The following is a 15,885-nucleotide window of genomic DNA, read 5'->3' as shown; positions in this document are numbered from 1 at the left end:
TTTCTCTGTGGTTTCCTCTGACAATCCAACTAGTCACAGCTAGGTTCAAAAATGGTTCATAAGAAAATCATCATCTGTTAGAGCATTCTACAAAATACCTGGCCAGTATTCCCCAAGACTCTCAATGTTATTAAAAACAAATCAACACATACACACAATCTGAAGTGTCCCAGCCAAGAAGAGCCCAAGGATATCTGATTAGGGACTCAAATATGGTTTCATGGGTGGAATCCGGGAACAGAAAAACCACTAAAAACCAATAAGAGGATGGGTGAGTGTGGATAAGAAACTGGGATTGAAGGCACTGGGTTAAAGTTTTGGCTTTGCTTCCAATTCTAACTTACTGAGAATGAGCACCCTGGCGACAGTAGGTGGGTAGCTCAAGCTCCCATGTGGGAGACCTGGAAGGAGTTTCAAGCTCCTGGCTCCAGCCTGTCCCAACCCTGGCTATTATTGGCATTCAGGGAGTGAACCAATGGATGACATATCCCTGTCTCTGTCTCAGTCTCTGTGTTTCTCTGCCTTTCAAATAAGTTTTAATTTTTTTTTAAATTTTAAAAACTAAAGATCAATGTCTTTGTTTGCTCTTAAAAAAACAACAAATGCTGAATAAAGTATAGAATTTAGTAACAATGTAGAGATGCTGCTGCATTCATTGTGATATCTTTACCCTATACATATAAAATTCTAATAATAGAGGAAGCTGGGCATGGAATACATGAAATCACTCTACATAATTTTTCTGCAAATTTTCTGTAAATTTAAAACCACTAAATAAAACATTAAAGAATCAAATGTTTCCTAATGTTGATATTTTATGCATAAAAATACACAACAGGACTATGTTGGAAATTAACATTTATATTAAGATCTCATTTCCATCACTAAGCAGCCTGTCAACTGCAGTTGTTGCTTGAGAAGCATGATTACTCCCCAGTCATTCACACATTTAAGGAGGCAATCAGCGTCATTAAACTGGAGAGCATCTTAGTCAAGAATATAAATTATAAATTTGTCTGGTGGGAGATGAAACTATCAAATTGGATTCCTTGTTGTATAACTAGTGCAGTGCTATTAACTTAGGACAATGTCCTCTAACCTTATGCCTATTAACATCAATAACAGATAAGTAAACTACAGAAACCAATACACATGGTAGAATTAAGAACAAATAAGGCAAAAGAATCCCAGGTCAGCTTTGCCAAAAATTGTACAGAGAGAGAAAGAAAAAAGGCCACATGGAGTGTTTTATAAAAATATAGTGTACACTCAAAGAAGACAAATTGAATTAGAATCTAGATCTTTCAAATCACATTGAATTACAATAATTTAAAGAATTAAAACAACCCTTCTCCAAAATCTAATAAAATATAAAACATACCTAAATTCAGAAGAAGTGATATTAACCCTTTGATGTCTGTAGTAAGTTCTCTCTATTTAGAAATACTTAGTGAAATAAGCTACTCCCAAAAAAGACAGATATATGTTTTCCCTGATCCAAGGTAACTAACAGAGTACCTGCAATGAAATGTATTGGAGTGAAATAGACATTTTGAGATTCAATGATTGTTTATAGCCTTTGTCCCTTCCATTGAGGAACAGCGTCTTTTTTTTTTTTTCTTTTCATACTATTTGTTGAACTCTTTTCCTGAGAGTAGGGTTAACTATACAATCATTAATTATACTGAAAATAGATCTTTGTAAAAATTAAGATTGGGAATGCAAGGGCAGGGGAAGGGTTGGAGCCTGGAAGGGAAGAAGGGAGGGTGGGAAGTGTCACTATGTTCCTAAATCTGTATATATGAAAATTGTATGAATTAAATAAAAATTTTAAAAAGAAATACATATAGTATATTATAAGCATGCTATTTTTCCATCTACTGACAAACAACAATAACACAATTTTCCTGATCAATAAGCAAAGTTATACATTGGTATATTCTATTGGATGGATTAAATTTTATTGCTTTGTATATGTTTATCTATAAAAACTTATGCCATCACATTTAACTTTTTTCTAGTTTTTGCCATTAAAATACACACAAGACACAAAAATACCTTGTACTTCTATAATTATGTTGATGATATGAAAAATATCTTTCATCTGAAGGGTAAGATGCAGAAGAAAAACACTAGACTAAGACTCAGGAGGCCACAAAATACCAAAAATGCAATGTACATGACTGAAATTGACATTTTGAGATTCAGTGATTGTTTACAGCCCTTGTCTCCACTGTTGAGGAACAGTGTTTTGGGTTTTTTTCTTCATACTATTTTTTGAACTCTTTACTTAGTGTAAGATTAAACTTATGAGTATAAAGTAAACTGAATATAGATCATTGTAAAAATTAAGAGATGGAATAAGAGAGGAAGGTGGAGGAAGCGTAGGATCATGGGCAGGAAGGAGGGTAGGATGGGAAGTATAACTATGTTCCTAAACTTATATATATGCAAAATACATGAAATTTATTTACCTTAAATTTTAAAAAATAGGTTGAAAGTAAAAGAATGTAAAAGATATACAATGTAAAAAGCAACCACAAGGAAACTGGAATGACTATTATAAGCCAAATATACTTTAAGACATGTTAATAGAAATAAAGAGGTGCATTTTACAAAGATATTCAGTAGTAAAAGTCTGAAATTGTTTTCCCAAAGACCAGTAATAAGACACCAGTCTTATATAACATTGTAAGGGAAGTGCCAGTCACAGCAATTAGGCAATATAAATAAATAAGTAAATAAATAAATGGTATCCAAATTGGAATGGAAAAAGTAAAACTATCTCTCTTTGACATACACTTCTATATGGAAAATTCTAAAGAATACACGCAGGAAAAAAATTCAGTCTAATAAACTGATGCAATAAAGTTATAGGATATAAGATCAACACACACAATCAATGAACAATCCATAAGAAAATAACTCCACATATAATAGCATCAAAAATAATAATATATTTAATTGATGTAAGAGCAAGGAGGTGCAAGACTTGTGCCCTAAAAACTACAAAACATTGTTGAAAATAATTAAAGAGGCTAGGGACCATCGTGGAAGTGAAAAGACCTTTCTTTTTATCAACTTCATTTGTCTTCCAAGTATGGAGAATTCTAAAGGCAAGGAGAGAACCGCCACAGGATGTTGAGGGAAGAAGAACAGTGGGCCTTAACTCAACCAAGCACATCTTTACCAAGAACATCAGAAAAGGAGGGGAACAAACGAAAAAGATCTATGAAAGATGATAAAGTTGCCTGTCCTAAGGAAAGGGGACAGTGTGATGGCAACCCAAAACCTCGGAAGAAGGTACCAATTCCTCCGTTACCTGTAGATCTACCACCCATCGACCTGGTTCACAGAGACATTTTGCGGGCCTGGGGTCAAAAGCTGAGGTTAAGCACTAAAGGCCCGAAAATAGATCTGTATAAGCGACTATGTGAATATGCTTACCCACACCAGAAGCCTTGTTTACAGGCTATTCCCAACACAGCAAAGGAGGTCAAGATCAAAACATCCTTACAAATAAAATCAAAGGTGGGCAAAGAGGAAACATCCCAGGAAAGTGCTAAGAAAACAGTGTGTTCTGCGGGGACCGACCCCCCTGAAGTGGCTCCTCCACTCCAGGAGGGCGTACCTGTGCTCCTGGAGGACGTGAATACAGTTGAGGTGACAACTTCTGCCCCAGAGGCTGTGCTGGCCTCTTGGGCCAGAATTGTCGCTGGTGCTGGGAAGAGGAAGGCAGTGGAAACACCCCCAGAGGCCTCTGGTGACAGATGGTGTGTGGTTCATGGGAAAAGTCTCCCTGCAAACACACATGGTTGGGTTCAGCTGCAGTTTCATGCAGGACAAGCCTGGGTTCCTGAGAAGAAAAAAGGAAGAGTGAGTGCACTCTTCTTGCTTCCTGCAAGTAATTTCCCACCCCCATACCTGGAGGACAATATGCTGTGCCTCGAGTGTGTCCACAGGAATAAAATCTTATCAAAAAGCCTTCAATGGGACTAGAATATCAGGATTTAAAGGACATTTACAGCTCTGCTTCCTTCTTTGACATCATTTAAGTTCTTGAGGAGTAGGGAGCCTGCGGAACCATAGCCATGACTGATGTTGATGTAAATTCAAGGCCCATCCCCTCACAGACCTACCTCATCAAGAACTACTGGTCACGTCACTACAAGCAACTTTGCAAAGGTACCTCTTGGGCCACCAACACCCTCAACAGGGGCATCTCTGAGTCCATTGTGATGGTTGTGAGCATCAAGCACCCAGAGATCATCCTGCACTTCCTGCTATCATGGGAAGACAAGACTGTGTCCGTTTGTGTTTGTGTACTCCAAACAGGCCTGTGGGGTCTCCCATCTTGTGGTTCTTTTCTCTGTCACCAGCAACGGAGGTTCATAGCTGAAGCAGTGGTTTCCTGTCCATTCAGCAAATAGTCCACGAGAGCATATAGGCTCTCGAGCTCAACCTGTTGCCTCTTCCGTAATTCTGCCTACTGAGATCGTGTGTCATATTGTCTGGGTTAGCATGCAGCATTACTCAACTGCTTTCCATTAGAGAACTAAATCCAGCTTGTAGATTCTGTTTTGTTTCACAGGATTGTTTATCCCCTTCAGCCCTTTCACCCTCTCTTTGTGTGAGCAATCGTGCCCAAAACAGACAGGGGCCAAGTGGTGACATCACTCAAAGGCAGGAAGAGCCAAAAGAACCGAGTCAGGATCAGGACAGAGATCTCTTTCTAGCTTTCACCTGCCAACTTCCTACTTTGTTGTGGGGAGCGATCCGGACTGGACTGAGTTACTGGAATTAAGACTTATTCTGTGCATCTGCTCTCCCACAGTGTGGCGCTGGGAGAGAAGTAAACAGCTTCCGCACAGCTGCCTCCAGTTCAACTAATAAACTGTAGGACTTGCTCCTGATTGGAGGAGAGCAGCGTACTCGGCGTGTGGGCAGCCGAGTTGGGATTGGCGGAGGAGGACTATAAAGGAGGAGAGAGACGGCATGCACCAGGAACATCTAAGAGGAACATCTAAGAGGAACATCTAAGGGGAACATCTAAGGGGAACACCTGTGCAGCCCCCAAGAGAGCCGGCCGGCGGTGTGCCGCTCCCCTGCGGAAGTGGGGAATGCGGCCAGGGGGAACTGCCCTTCCACGGAGGTGGAAGGGATAGTAGCCAACCCGGGAAGAACCAGCAGCAAACCCGGGGAGGGCCGAGCAGACGAAAGAACAGCGCAGGGTCCTGTGTCGTTCCTCCACGAAGAGGGGGAGCGACATAATGGTGCCGTGACTCGGATAGGAAACCTAGGAGGGAAGAAACGGGAAGAAGCGGAAAATACCGGAGAGAGAGACTAGCAAAGAGCCTAGGGAAAAGCCGGACGATAAAGGTGCCGGAAGGAGCTATTGAAAGCCTAGGCATAGACTCGGATGCGGACTATGGCGGGGAAGCTAGGAGACTGAAAGCGAAAGTGAAACCTGGAGGAGGCTTGGACTCGGATACGGACTGTGGGGAGAGGCCAGGAGAAATGAGAGGAATATTGTTGGAAGAAAACTTAAGGAAACATACCGGGTAGAGAAAAATGTTAGGGAGGATGAAGCCGCGAGTGCAGGCCGAGGCGGAGATATAAGCCACCTTGGAATTCTTCAAGTCACCCCGGGGAGCAAGAGGCAAAGATCTGGAACCAGAGGCAGAGACGTGGGCCGCCAGGTTGAAATTCGCCAGGTTAGTCCGGGGAACTTGGACTGAATGCCGGTGGCGGTGGAAACATTCGCGGAAGCCGCCGCGTGCAGAGAGAGCACGGGGCGTGAATAGATAGGGAACGCGGGGCTGGCGCGAGGCCGTGGTGCGGGCGCAAAGTGCGTGGAGACTGCGGAGCGTGCGCGCAGAGCCGGGAACCCGCCGGCGGGGCGAGGCGCCGGGAAGCCGCACGGGAAGCCGCGCAGAGCCGTGAAGCTGCCGCGGGGCGAGGTGCCGAGAAGCAGCCTCGGGGCGAGCGCCGCCGGGAAGCCGCAGGGATAAGAGAAATAGAAGTTTAGAAGTAAAGTGAGAGAAATAGGAATGCTGGAAGATAGAAGTGGAATGGGAGAAATAGGAATGCCCGGAGATAGAGAAATAGAGAAGTAAGGCCTCCCCACAGCATGGCAATGAGAGAGCTTGGATTCGGTCTGCCTGATTAAGTGAGGCGATGAGCACCTGCGGCGGCTAGCAGCTTATGCGCCGCAGGTCACCGAAGACAGGCACGAATTAACATCAAAAAGGCCTCCCCATAACACAGCAATGAGAGAGCTTGGATTCGGTCTGCCTGATTAAGGCGGTAAGCACCAGCAAGCAGCTAGACCAGAGTATGAGCTGCAGGTCACCAAAGATAGGCACGAACCAACACTAATAAGTCTCCCCCACAATACGGCAATGAGAAGGCTTGGATTCGGTTTGCCTGATTGTTAGGGCTTGTAAGCCCCTGCGGGCAGAGCAGAGCATGCGCTGCAGGTCACCGAACACAGGCATGCATCAGCGCCTAAAAACCTCCTCACAACATGGCGAAGAGAGGACCTGGATTTGGTTTGCCTGATTGGTAGGACTTGTAAGCACCTGTGGGCAACTCCAGCAAGCAGAGCAGAGTGTGTGCCGCGGGGCACCGAAGACAGGCGCGTATCAACGCCAAAAATAAAAAGAAAGGGGGATCTGTGGGGAGCGATCCGGACTGGACTGAGTTACTGGAATTAAGACTTATTCTGTGCATCTGCTCTCCCACAGTGTGGCGCTGGGAGAGAAGTAAACAGCTTCCGCACAGCTGCCTCCAGTTCAACTAATAAACTGTAGGACTTGCTCCTGATTGGAGGAGAGCAGCGTACTCGGCGTGTGGGCAGCCGAGTTGGGATTGGCGGAGGAGGACTATAAAGGAGGAGAGAGACGGCATGCACCAGGAACATCTAAGAGGAACATCTAAGAGGAACATCTAAGGGGAACATCTAAGGGGAACACCTGTGCAGCCCCCAAGAGAGCCGGCCGGTGGTGTGCCGCTCCCCTGCGGAAGTGGGGAATGCGGCCAGGGGGAACTGCCCTTCCACGGAGGTGGAAGGGATAGTAGCCAACCCGGGAAGAACCAGCAGCAAACCTGGGGAGGGCCGAGCAGACGAAAGAACAGCGCAGGGTCCTGTGTCGTTCCTCCATGAAGAGGGGGAGCGACACTTTGTGTCAGGTATGATGACAGTAAACAATGGCCACTGTGCATCCTGGCATTCAGAATTATTTCATACATGTTAACATGACTAACGAGTTTCCTTTGCTCTCTGAGGGATTATGCATCATTTGGGAAGAAAGCTCGTGTTCTGCTATGTTGTCTGGTTATACCCAAGGTCATTTACTAATGTTCCCTGCTGCTTGATTCTGCTAATGTGATGTGTTCTTTCTCCAGATCCCACTCCTCCTCTCCCTCCTGTGCTCCCAGAATACTTTCTGAAGGAAGAGAGACAAATAATTAAATCTATTTTTTAAAAAGGATTTATTTATTATTTGGGGCCAGCACTGTGGCATAGCTGGTAAAGCTACTACTTACAGCACCAGTGTCGCATATGGGCATTGGTTCAAGTCCTGGCTGCTCCACTTCTGATCCAGCTCCCTGACAATGAACCTGGGAAAACAGTGGATGATGGTTCAAGTACTTGGGCTCCTGCACCTATGTAGGAGACCCAGAAGAAACTCCTGGTTCGTGGCTGCAGGACGCCCCAGCTCTGGCTGTTTTGGCCATCTGGAAATTGAGCCAGAGGATGGAAGGTCTCTCCCCGCTGCCCCCCTCTCCCCGTAACTCTGTCTTCAAATAAATAAATAAAACCAGAAAAAAAAGAGAAAAGAATTAAAGATCTAAATGGAAAGATATCCACGTTCATGTATTGAAGAATTTGTACTAAGACGTCAATACTACTCAAAGTGATCAACAGATTCAGTGCAATCCCTCTCAAAAATTCCCACAGTCTATTTTCTAGACATGGAAAAGCTGGATCTAATATTCATAATGAAATGCAAGAGTTTCCCCAAATAGCCAAAACAGTCTTGAGAAAGAATAACTAAGTAGGAGGACTAATACCACTTGATGTCAACACTGTTGCAGAGCCACAGTAATCAAAATAGCATAAGGATAGACACATAGGGTACTGGGATAAAATTGGGAGTCTAGAATAAACCCTTAAATTTATGCCCAATTTATTCTTAACAAGGGTGCCAAGAAAATTCAGTGGGGGAATGAATGGTCTTTTCAACAAATAATGCTTAGATTACTGGATATACATATACAAATTCCTTCCTTACACCATGCATGAAAATTAACTGAAATGGATCACATATTATTCCATTTATATATAATGTTCAGATTAGACAAATCTACAGAGTGATAATGTAGATCAGTGGTTGCCAGGGACTGTGGAGGGGGAATGTGAAGTGACTACTAATGCATACAGGATTTCTTGTTGGGTTGCTGAAAATATTTTGGCATTAGATTGTGGTAATTGCTAATTAGTGTGAATATATTAAAAACCACTGAATCAAAAACTTTAAAGCATTATTTTTATTGTATGGAAATGATATCTCATTAAAAAAATTGGTCAGACAGAAAGCTATGAAAGCTCAAGAAAAAATCAGGAGGCCTAAATTCTGACATTCCATTGATATATATGGACAGAATTTCTTTTTTACAACATTAAATCTCCCAATACATGAACATGAGAAGTCTCTTATTTATTTACACATACTTCGTCAATGAAAATCTTTGTATCATTTAATTCAAAACTATTGTCCTTGCTTTGTTAAACTTATTCTTGTGTGTCCTATCTTTAATAATAGAATTGTCCGGGCCGGTGCTGTGGCATAGCGGGTGGGGCCACTGCCTGCAGTGCCAGCATCCCATGTGGATGCCAGTTCTAGTCCCAGCTGCTCCTCTTCCGATCCAGCTCTCTACTATGGGCTGCGAAAGCAGTGGAAGATGGCCCAAGTCCTTGGGCCCCTGCACCCACATGGGAGACCCAGAAGGGGCTCCTGGCTCCTGGCTTTGGATAGGTGCAGCTCCAGCTGTTGCAGTCAACTGGGGAGTAAACCAATGGAGGGAAGACCTTTCTCTCTGTCTCTCTCTCACTGTCTGTAACTCTACCTGTAAAATAAATAAATAAAATCTCTAAGAAAACAGAATTTGTCTAAATTTTATTTCTGATCTGTTATTTGTTAATATAGAGAAATGTGACCTATCTTGCAAACTTACCAAACTCCTTTATAGTAGTAGTATGTTGTTATTGTTGGTTATTTGGTAAAATTTTCTTTATAAAGGATTGTATTGATTCCAAGATGTTGGAATAGAGAAGGATGCACTGCTTTAGGCTAGGGGACAACAGAAGCAAAAATGGAGAGGAAGTACATTCCCAGGAGAGAACTGGAGATAAATTTGTAGTGGAAATTCTACAGAAGGGAGAGAAAAACTGTGGATGAGTGTGGGGGAGGCAGATGTGCAAACACAACACACAGCCAGAGTAGCTGAGAGCCGCAGGGAGCACCAGCTTTGAGGGCAAGGTGAGAGCAGAAGGCAACAGTCCATGCCACTGGCACTATAACCAGTATAATCTGCCAGGGAGAGCCTGGCAGAATACACAGTCCTTGAGTCTGCCCTGAAGCCTGAAGGGGGACATAGCACCTAACCCAGGGAAAAAAGGTCATGTTTCTCTCTCCACAAGCCCCTACAACAACATCTGGCAATCCACTAAAGAGGGCACCATTTTGATATCAGAGCGTTTGGGGAGGCTTGTGTGCATGAGCCCAGCAACTGGCAGGGACAAGGCGCAATCTTGACGGCAGTGGTGCCTCTGGCAGCCCAAGTGTGCACCCCAGCAACCAGAAGGGAGAAACCACCATCTTGAAATGAGTAGCTACTGTGGTGGCTCCTGTGTGTGTCTGTGATACAGGGATTTTACCAGAGGAAAGAATCCACATTCCCCACTGACTTTGATCTGGCTGGAAGGATCGACAATGGGTGGGCACCCACAAAGGACTCTGAGATGTATCCAGCCTCTCAATATATCACATCTCAGAGCTCAAACCACCAATGTGGAGCAACTCCAGGAAGCAGGCTTTCGGAACTTCTCTGTTTCTCCATGGTGGAACAGGCTTAGTGGGGCAGGGTGGATTCTCTGCACCCTGCGACTGCAAGAGACTTGAGTGCTGAGACTGTGGGAACTCTGTGAAGACATGAGAGGAAACAGGGAGTAGCTAGGTCTCTGGGCAATCACTTTGTGTGATGTCAAAGGCTCGGAGCTCCCTGACTGCCCAGAGTGGACCACTGTGGCGGGATCCATGTTCACACAAGGACTGCACAAATCCTTTGTGTAGTTCAGGTGGTAGCACAGGTAAGTGTTGCACCCACTGTAGGCTAATGCAGAGCATTGATCACCTTGGAAGTGGGGTGTGATTATGGCAACAGAGGTGATCATACCCTCTTCCCTGACAATAGAACAGATCTACCACACTCAACTTGGGTGGCACCCTGGATGATCACCCCAACCAGGAGCAATGACTAGAGCTCCCTGGCCACACCCAGCATGCTCTTCTGGGTATTCACTGAAAGAGCAGACATTCCACCAGGTAACAGAGGTATAGTTCAAAAATAAAATCCCTCAGAAGAGGAATCCAACAAGTATTTGCACAAATGTCTTTGAAAAATGCAGAAAGTCAAGAAAAAGGAATAAGAAAGAAAACATGACACCCTAAGAGAACACAAGACTGAAATATTAGAGGTGAAGACTAAGAGGCTGATCAAATCTCTGAAAAGGAATTCAAAAGATTAATTATAGGATTACTCAGAAGCAATGAGAAGCAAATTCACAAGTTAAAGGAGTCCATGCATGACATGGAAGGAAAATTCTCCCATGAGATTGAGATTTTGAAGAGAAATCAAACTGAAATATTATAAATAAAGAATCCAAACATCAAATTAAAAAATACAGTGGAAAGCCTTAACAACGGACTTGGTGAGGCAGAAGAAAGAATATCCAAGAAGGGCCGGTGCAGTTGCACAGTAGGTTAATTCTCTGCCTGAGGCGCCGGCATCCTATACGGGCATAAGTTCTAGTCCCAGCTGCCCTTCTTACAGTCCAGCTCTCTGCTATGGCCTGGAAAAGCAGAAGAAGATGGCACAGGTCCTTGGGCCCCTGCATCCACGTGGGAGACAGGAAGAAGCTCCTAACTCCTGCCATCAGATCAGCGCAGCTCAAGCTGTTGCAGCCATTTGAGGAGTGAACCACCAGACGGAAGACCTTTCTCTCTGTCTCTCCCTCTCACTGTCTATAACTCTACCTCACAAATAAATAAATAAAATCTTCTAAAAAACAAAAGAATATTCAAGCTGGAAGACAAATGGAAATGTCTCAGTCAGATAAAAAAATAAAAAGAACAAATTAAAAAACTTAAAAACAGTATTGGAGATTTAATGGATACTGTCAAACAACCCAAGATAAAGATCTTAAAAGTTCTTGAAGGTATGAAAAGAGAGAATGGACTAGAAGGCCTATTCTACGAAATAATAACAGAAAAATTCCATAATTTGAAGAAAAGGACATCTAAGAATCCTAGGCACATAGAACTCCTAATAGATATCACCAGAAAATATAAGCATTGTAGTCAAACTTTCAAAACTAAAACATTGGCCGGCGCCGCAGCTCACTAGGCTAATCCTCCACACGCAGCGCTGGCACACCGGGTTCTAGTCCCAGTCAGGGCACCGGATTCTGTCCCGGTTGCCCCTCTTCCAGGCCAGCTCTCTGCTGTGGCCCGGGAGTGCAGTGGAGGATGGCCCAAGTCATTGGGTCCTGCACCCGCATGGGAGACCAGGAGAAGCACCTGGCTCCTGCCTTCGGATCAGCGCAGTGCACCAGCTGCAGTGGCCATTGGAGGGTGAACCAACGGTAAAGGAAGACCTTTCTCTCTGTCTCTCTCTCTCACTGTCCACTCTGTCTGTCCAAAAAAAAAAAAAAAAAAAAAGTAAAACATTAAAAAAAAAAGATTCTAAAATGTGCATGAAAGTAATGCCAGATTACCTTCAGGGGATTTCCAATTAGACACATAGCTGATTTCTCATCAGAAACCCTACAGGATAAGAGAGAATGGAGTGAAAGCAATGTGGTTCAAGCCTTAAAAGAAAAAAAAAAACTGTCAACCTAGAATATTATACACTGCAAAGCTCTTATTTATGAATGAAGGTGAAATAAAGACCTTCAATAACAAGCAGAAATTGAAATTATGTGTTACCACTCATCCAACTTTACAAATGAGGATGTGCTACACATAGAAAAACACAAAGATAGTCATCGTTGTGAAAATACATGGAAACAGAAAATCTCCCAATATAAGTAAAAAGGATATCCAAAACAAACAATAGGAATACTTATGGAAAAATGGCAGGGGCAAATCTTTACTTATCAATAATAACCTTGCATAAATGGCCTAAATTCTCCAAAAAATACAGACTGGTAGCTCAATGAATTAAAAATAACCCAGGGGCCAGTGCCGTGGTGCTGTAGGTTAATCTTCCACCTGTGGCGCCTGCATCCGATATAGGCACCAGTTCTAGTCCCAGCTGCTCCTCTTCCAATCCAGCTCTCTGCTGTGGCCTGGGAAAGCAGAAGATGGCCCAAGTGCTTGGGCTCCTGCACCCACATGGGATACCAGGAAGAAGCACCTAGGTCCTGGCTTTGGCTCAGCATAGCTCTGGCAGTTGTGGCCATTTGGGGAGTGAACCAACGGAAGGAAGACCTTTCTCTCTCTCTGTCTGTAACTACCTCTCAATTTTAAAAAAATATATAAATTTGCTGCTTACAAGAAAACGCCTCAACAAGAAAGATAGATGAAAAGGATGGAAAAAGATATTACATGCTAATGGAAAGCAATAACGAGTAGGTATAGTCATCCTAATAACTTTAGACTTTAACACAAAAACTTAAAAGAGACAAAGAAGGGCACTAGATAATGATTAAGCGATCAATTCAACATGAAGACTTACCTATAATAAATGCATATGCACCCAATGTCAGGCTGCCTGTCTATTTAAAACAAATGTTAATGGATTGAAGGGAGGCATAGACTACAACCAGTAGTAACGGGTGACTTCAACATCACATTTTCATCAGCGGACAGATCAATTTGACATAAAAATCAGAAAAGAACTAACAGAGTTAATCAACACTATTGACCAAATGGACCTAAATGATATCTACAGAACCTTTCACTGCAGAATACACATTCTGTTTATCAGTGCATGGAACTTTCTCCAGAATAGATCATATGCTAGGCTATAAAGCTGGAAATTAACAACTCAAGAAACTCTAGACATATGCAAACACATGAAGACTGAACAACATGCTGCTGAATGAACAGTAGGTCTTACAAGAAATCAAAAATGAAATCCAGAAATTTCTGGAAACCAATGAAGATGACAATACAACATATCAAAACTTATGGGACACAGAAAAGCAGTGTTAAGAGGCAAGCTTACAGCAACTGGTGCCTACATCAAGAAATTGAAAAGGCATCAAATAAGTGAGCTATTAATGCATCTCAATGACTGAGAAAAACAACAAACTGATTCCATAATTAGTGGAAGGGAAGAAATAATTAAAATTAGGAAATAAAGAAAAAATTGGAGCAAAAATATATAAAATATCAGTGAAATGAAGAGCTGAACTTTTGATAAAATAAACAAAATTGACTTACCATTGGCTCAACTAACCAAAGAAAGAAAAGACCCAAATTAATAAAAAGAAAGATGAACAAATAAATGTAATGATGGATACCACAGATATAAAAACTATCATCGGGAATTATTACAGAGAACTATATGACAACAAATTAGAAAATATAGAAGAAATGGATAGGTTTCTGGACACATACAACCTACCAAATTTGAGCCATGAAGACACTGAAAACAGAACAATAATCAAGACAGAGATTGCATCAGTAGTAAGGACCCTCCTAAAAAAGAAAAGATCAGGACCAGATAGCTTCACTGCTGAATTCTACTAGACTTTTAAAGAAAAAGCAATTCCAATTCTTCACCAACTATTCAAGGAACATTTTCCAACAGAATCAAAGCAACTTATGACAAACTGACAGCCAGTATCTTTTGAATGCCAAAAATTTGGAAGCATTTTCACTAAGATCCGGGACCAGAGAAGGATGCCCACACTTGCCAGTACTATTCATTGTAGTCTTAGAAGTTTTAGCCAGAGCCATTAGGCAAGGAAAAGAACCAAAGGGATAGAAATTGGAAAGGAGGAAGTCAAATTATCCCTATTTACAGATGACAAGATTTTTTATATAGGGGAACCAAAAGATTATATGAAGAGACTATTTGAACTTATTAAAAGAATTTGGTTAAGAGTCAAGATATTAAATTAACACACAAATATCAATAGTCTTTGTATTCACAGATAATACAAGAATAATCTTCTAAAATAAATCACATTCACAATAGCTACAGAAAAATTAAATAGCTTAGAATATATTTAACCAAGGAGATGAAAGATATCTATGATGAAAATTACAAACTATTAAAGAAAGAAATAAAGCAAGACACAAACTGGAAAATTCTTTGATGTTTGTGAATTGGAGGAATTAATATCATCCAACTGTCCATACTACCAAAAGCAACTTACAGATTCACGTGATCCTAATCAAAATACCAGTGACATTCTTCTCACATATAGAAAAAAAGATGCTAAAATTTATATGGAAACACAAGAGACCCTGAATAGATAAAGAAACCTTAAACAACAACAACAAAAAATCAAAGCCAGGATATCACATTACCAGATTTCAAGACATACTATAGGCAGTTAGAATCAAAACATCTTTGGTCTGGAACAAAAATGGTATATAGACCAAAGGAACAGAAAAAAAATAAAAACTCCAGAAATCAATCCACACATCTACAACCAACTAACCTTTGACAAAGGAGCTAAAATTAATTCCTGGAGAAGGGACAGTCTCTTCAAAAAATGGTGCCTATAAAATTAGATCTCCACATGCAGAAGTAGGAAACAAGATCCTTAACTTACAACTTACACAAAAAGCAAATAAAAAATGGATCAAGGATCTAAATCAACAACCTGATACCATCAAATTACTAGCAGAGAATACTGGGAAAACTCTACAAGACATTGGAATAGGTATAGACTTCTTGGAAAAGATCCCAGAAGCACAGGCAATCAAAGCCAAAATAGAAAAATTGGATTACATCAAGGTGAGAAGCTTCAGCACTCTAAAAGAAACAGTAAGCAAAGTGAAGAAGCAACTGACAGAATGGGAGAAAATAGTTGCAAATTATGAAACTGATAAAGGATTAATATCCAGAGTCTATAAGTAGCTCAATAAACTCAATGACAACAAAATAAAAAAAAAAAAAAAACAGTTAAGAAATGGACAAAAGGGGCCAGTGCTGTGACACAGTGGATTAATACCCTGGCCTGAAGTGCCAGCATCCCATATGGGTGCCAGTTCCAGACCCAGCTGCTCCACTTCCAATCCAGCTCTCTGCTATGGCCAGGAAATGTAGTTGAAGATGGCCTAAGTCCTTGGGCACCTGCACCCAAGTGGGAGACCTGGAAGAAGCTCCTGGCTCCTGGGTCCTGGCTTCAGATCAGCACAGCTCTAGCCATTGCGGCTAATTTGGGAGTGAACCATAGGATGGAAGACCTCTCTCTCTCTCTCTCTCTCTCTCTCTCTCTCTGTTTCTCTCTCCTCTCTCTCTCTCTGTAACTCTGACTTTCAAATAAATAAATCAAAAAAAGAAATGAACAAAAGATTTGAACAGGCATTTTTCAAAAGAGGAAGTTAAAATGACCAACAGATACATGAAAAAATGCTC

At 42.0% G+C, this 15,885-nt stretch overlaps 1 pseudogene; it reads left to right on the top strand.

The window, feature by feature from the left end:
- The first annotated feature begins 3,100 nt into the window (after positions 1-3,100).
- Positions 3,101-4,664, top strand: LOC138845450 (developmental pluripotency-associated protein 4 pseudogene; annotated as a pseudogene).
- Positions 4,665-15,885: the final 11,221 nt, after the last annotated feature.

The sequence above is a fragment of the Oryctolagus cuniculus genome, chromosome 15 (genome assembly GCF_964237555.1).
Source record: "Oryctolagus cuniculus chromosome 15, mOryCun1.1, whole genome shotgun sequence".
In the NCBI taxonomy this organism is placed as follows: Eukaryota; Metazoa; Chordata; class Mammalia; order Lagomorpha; family Leporidae; genus Oryctolagus; species Oryctolagus cuniculus.
This window is presented reverse-complemented; position numbering and strand designations above follow the sequence as displayed.